This window comes from Alexandromys fortis, unplaced genomic scaffold, assembly GCF_014885135.2.
Source record: "Alexandromys fortis isolate MF-2015 unplaced genomic scaffold, M_Fortis_MF-2015_v1.1 scaffold_151, whole genome shotgun sequence".
Classification (NCBI taxonomy): domain Eukaryota; kingdom Metazoa; phylum Chordata; class Mammalia; order Rodentia; family Cricetidae; genus Alexandromys; species Alexandromys fortis.
In genome coordinates, this window is record NW_026068043.1 from 1230584 (window position 1) to 1236466 (window position 5883).

Below are 5883 nucleotides of genomic sequence, written 5' to 3' on the forward strand. Positions count from 1 at the left end.
TGGGATACACACACACACACTCACACACACACATACACAGAGGAATGAAATGATGTCATTTTCAAGAAACCAATGCAATGGGAGATCATTTTAGTAAGTGAACTAATGACTCAGACGAATGTTTCATGTATCCTCTCATGTGTGGTGGTCCATATTTAATATTCACATCCATACACATATAGATGACATGTGAACAAAAACTGATCATTAGGATGAAGAAAGAATGGGAGGGGGAGGGAGAGCTAGAGAACATAGTGGGGGTCAAAATGAGCCAAGAACATGACGTGTATATTAGAAGATGTCACAAGAAAACCAATTATTTTGCTCAGTCATTTTAAAAGAAAAATTAAATAAAGCTCCCTACAAGGATTTTCTAGATGGCGAGGGATTGGAGAAGTGGGTGAGGAGTGGTTTCTGACGATCTTTTACAGATTTCTATATTCTTCAAAGTTGCAAGATTTCCTTAAATATTAAGGGAATTGCTTTTAGGAAGATCTAATAAAACATTCTTCACTCTTTGCCTCTCTGCTTCTCCCTTCCTCACATTTCCACCCTGCACAAGTATGTGTGTGTGTGTGTGTGTGTGTGTGTGACTGTAGGTACACATGGAGGCCAGAAAAGGGCACTGGATGTCCTGGAGCTGGAGTTCTAGGTAGTTGTGAGTCACCTGTTGTAGAAGCTTGGATTCTATCTTGAGACTTCTGGAAAAACTCAGCCAATGCCCTTAATCCCCGAGTCATCTTCCCAAGTCCTAAAAACACTTCTTGTTGAAAAGCCTGTTCAGAAAGCCTGTTTCATTTGCTGACAACCCAGTACACACCACAACTCTGAAGACATAGCTGTTTCATTAAAGCAACAAGATAAACTAGTCTTCTTACCTAAATGATGCGACCTTGAAAAACACTTGGGTTAATTGCTATTAATCTGAGAGCTTTGTGGAAGTGAGAATTTAGCTTTCTTCCATTATAACTGGTGTCCCCATGGAGAAGGGAAGGTGCTGAGGAGGCAGAAAGAGAAGACATCAGGCTCTAAGTCAAGGAAGTTCATTATTACTGTCCAACACTAGAAGTTAGAAAATTTAATGAGCTATTTTCCCCCAGGGTCATCGGAGGAAGCATTGCTTCCCAAGTCCTTGATCTTGGACTTCTAGCCTTTGTGGCTGTGAGATAACATCTTTCTGTTGCTCAAAAGTCACCTGCTTGGTTTTAATCTGCTACCTCTCTAGAAAGTCAGCAAAGACATTGATCTAAGTGGACAGGACTTTAGTGTATCAGTTACTTTTCTCACTGTTGTGACAAAATGCCCCCTCTCCCAAAGCAACTTAAGGAAGGAAGGGTTTATTCTGCATCACAGTTTGAGTTTATAGTCCATTCAGTGGAAAGGCATGGCAGCCAGAGCCCAAAGCAGCTGGTCACATTGCATTTACAGACATGACGTTGAGAGGTGTCATGGCATCCAACTCACTTTCTCCTTTCATTCCTTTGATTTATTCTGAGATCTCAGCCCATGGGATAGTAGCACCCACATTCAGGGTGGTTCTATCTGAGTAAGCTAAGTTTCTCTGTAAACAGTCTCATGGACACACCCAGAGGTGTGTCTCCTAGGTGGTTCCAAATCCGGTTAAAGTGACAATGAAGGTTACCCATCATTTGTAGAATGATAGGCAGTGGTTCTGAGGGAGCAGGCTGAGAAGGAGTAATTGAAGCAAAACAATAGCAAAGCAAAGCCAAGAACAATAAACCATCAATACTTAAATCTAGCTGACCAATTTGGGGAAGGAGCAGCAGAGAGAAGTTTCTATGGAGGCATGAAGGATGAAGGATGATAGAGCCAGAGATTCAGAATTTAACAATTAAGAGGTCACTGGGGACTCATAGCAGAGCTATTCTGGGGATCTGCACAAAAGCTGGGGTTGCCTGACAATCCACCTTTCTCCCTTAAGTTACCACAGCTACTCACCATGTAGCTCCCGTTGAGCTGAAAGAGACATCCCGAGTTTAGCGGGCTTTTGAAGCCCAAACTGATTTATATTTTGCATGTGAGCCCTCTCCTTAATTAAAGATATGAAAGCCAAACATTTCTTACCATGGAATAAAAAGAGAGGGAAGGTGTTTTATAGCTGCTGGGGGAATAGATCTGTTGATTAAAAAGACGAATGCAAAATAGACAATAAATGTAATGAGATTTCCTTCAACAAACAAAGTTCTAGAATAAACACAAGTAATAAATGATTGGCTTTACTTTGTAATCAAAGGGTTGGAAAACTGAGTGGTGCAATGTGATTTTTCTTCTACAGATTTATTTTGAATGTTCATTTTAATACATTGTGATGGCTCATCTCAACTGTTGAGTTGGTTGAACTAAGAGGCTCCTAGGAGATTTGTGAAGCATACTTATGGGCTTGTCTGATAAGGTGTTACTGTCACTGAACTTTGGGGTCACAGTCTGTATCCCAACAAGTGCCCTCCAGAGACCTGTTGAAACAGCCCTATTAAAAGTTAAAAAAAAAAAAGGAGAAAAAGGAAATTGGTTCAATGTGGTGACATAAGGAAGAGGTATAAAAATAATTTGAGCCCAAAAAGTTTGCCTTTGGGGTTCTGAAGTCAGAGTAAAGTTTCAATAGAGGGCAAAGGAAGGCACATTTAAACAGCCTTGATCAAGGTGTGAGCTTGCCCATCATTGGCCCATCATTGTCTGGCCTTCAGTCTCATCAGTAAGGTTGTCTGATAAGTCTGATAACTGTGTGAAATCTCTTTGTGAGGGACCATTTCCCATTGCAGCTGATGCCTTTGCCTCCCCCCAGCATGAGATTCCTGGTAAAGTCCCTGTTTCTTTTGGAACCATTGTTTCCATAGCTGATAGTCAGGTTGAGAGACGCAAGTGATTTTTTCGAATTTCTCCATTTCTGCTAGGCTGCTTACATTTCCAAGGTGGATTATCTAGAGAGGGAAACTCATTCTTGGGTGTGGACAGTACCACATAGGCTCATGCCACAGTCAAATAAAAGGGGGAAAGAAGGAAGCCAGCAGGTGTAGGCATCTTTTCACTTCCTGGCCGACATTGTGAATGACTGTGCTCCACCAACCCATTCTGCTATGACGGGCTGAAACTCCTGAAACCAGGATATAAAGTACATCTCTTGTCTTTAGATTATTTGATTCAGGTATTTTTGTCATAGCAGCATGAAGCTGAATAATACATATTTCACAGTGGCTTAGGATCCAATGTAAAGGAGTAGTGTTATACAATAGAGGAAGCCCAAACTTTTCCAAATTTTCTATATTTGATAGTATATGAACTTTACTTCAAAAGTATGCTTAGAAGTAATAATCCAGACTTCAATTTGTAGCTTATTCTTACAAGGAAAAAAATAATGTGGAAACATTTAATCATAAGGGTATATACTTAAGTACTATTTACATTATCAGAAATGAAAAGAAATGATTATTCTATATGTGGTAGTTTTTTATTTTATTTTATTTATTTATTTTTTTTTTGTTTTTTTTGAGACAGGGTTTCTCTGTGGTTTTGGAGCCTGTCCTGGAACTAGCTCTTGTAGACCAGGCTGGTCTCGAACTCACAGAGATCCGCCTGCCTCTGCCTCCCAAGTGCTGGGATTAAAGGCGTGTGCCACCACTGCCTGGCTTATGTGGTAGTTTTTAAAAAAAGGCCCCCAAAGGGAGTGGAACTATCAGGAGAAGTGGCCTTTTTGGAGTGGGTGTGGTCTCCTTGGAGGAAGTGTGTCACTTTGGAGAAAGACTTTCAGGTCTCATATATGCTCAAGATACTGCCCAATGAGACAGGCCACTCATTTCCTGTTGCCTGCTGGTCAAGATGTATGACTCTCAGCTCCTTCTCCAGCACCACGTCTGCCTGCAAGCACACCACCATGTTGCCCCATGATGATAATGGACTAAACCTCTGAAAATGTAAGCCACCCAGTTAAATGTTTTTCCTGTATAAGTCATGGTTATGGTGTCTCTTCATAGCAGTAGGAACTCTAAGACACTATAAAATGTATTCGATAGCTATAAAAATCATAAAAATAATGATTTATATACTATTAAAACATTGCAGATGTTTCATATACATTAATTAGAAATAAAAGATATTAAAATAAATTTTGTAGAAGTGATCAATTTTAAAAATTTAGGTATCGGAAGGAAATCTTTAAAAAGAGTTAACAGTTAATTCGGTGTGATGGGACAATGAATGATTGCATTTTATTTTTTTAAGCAGTGTCTTACTCTGGCTGGTCTGGATCTGTTTTCTTTATTTTCTATTACTTTCTCCCCCTTTTATCTTTCCTTAAGATAATGGGGATAGAACCCAAGACTTCTATATGCTAGGCAAGTGCTCCTCCACCATGAGTGACCATGTTCCCGTGAGTGGATCATTAACTTGATCATTTATTTTTTCTCCTCTTGGGAAAGAATGGTCAAAACTACGTGAAAAAGCCAAATGATGGGGGAGTGATTTCATACATCTTTGGTTGCCTGCTGTGCAATTAGATCAACCCCTTAATATATAGGCGCTTGCTGCCCTTCCAGCTGGCCACTTTATCTTCTGCAAATGATTGGCTGATTGTAACTCCCCTAATATGATCTTCTGTTTAAATCACTGTAATCACATACAGAAGGAACTTTGAATTATGTGCTGGTCTTTCAGCTGCTTATTAAAAACGCCCACTCCCCACCCCTTTCGTACCCAGAGGTAGAACCTCATAAGCTTTGCTGTGACTTGAAAGACAAATACACTCGATTTTATTAGGGAAAGATTCTTGGGCTTGGGAAAAGCTCTGCACATAAAGCGTTGACTGGTCAAGTGTGAAGTCCTGAGTCTGGAGCATCAGAATTCATGGAAATCTGGACATGGTGTTGTAATCTCAGTGCTCTTGTGGTGAGACAGGAGAATCCCCTGAAGTTCTCAGGCTCAATATCCTGACATATACAAGTATACCATGACACCTGCATGCCTATACTCATACACACAAGCATGCACAATACACATGTGTACCCATGTACACACATCATATGTGCACATACATACAAGTAAATAAATAAGTAAGTGAATAAACAGTGATTTCTTGCCTCTCAAGATAAGATGAATCATGGTTTGAAATGTGTGTTTTGGGTATTAATATCTGCCAAGTGATGAATTGCTCCTCCTTTAGTTAAAGATGAGATCAAACTCTTCACTGTTCTTCCAGAGGACCAGTTCTAAGTACCTACATGGTAGCTCACAACCCTTTGTAACCCTAGTTTCAAGAGATGCAACATCTTTCTCTGGTCCAGCTTTCTGTTACCTGCTCTACTTTTGGGCCACCTTTAGCCCCTTTAATAACCATTTATTGCCCACCTTGTGTGTGGTCTAACATCTTTGTACCTCTTAGGTAAATCTTTAAGAATGTACAAACCAAAAGGCTAAAGACGGGGTTGCATAGAATCCACTTGCCTGATGATGCTTCCACCAATGCAATGCATTTTCAAATTATATTGATTTTTATTTTGTTTGTTTAGTTATGGTAAAGCCTCCATAAAACAGTCTGTTGTAAGAGGAGCGGCGGGGCTGCCTTGACAGTCACCCAAAGTTTCTCTGTACCGTTGGGGCATCCATCTTCAGCCTACAGGCCCATAGTTTCCAGCAGACATTTCCACAAAGCAGGAAAATTCAAAGGCAGTCACTATCTGCTTGTCCTGAAGAATGTCTTGCAGACTCTTTCATGAATCAGGAACCCCAAAAGGTCATCTCACCTTTAGGCAAGTTCAGCAGTCCTCTCTCTGAGGGTTCTCTGTGTCCAGTTTATGCAATAGCCCAGGCAAGAGCAGTTTCTTGCCCAAATGGCTATCAAACTCCATAAGGATCCTCTTCGATGCCCATCTT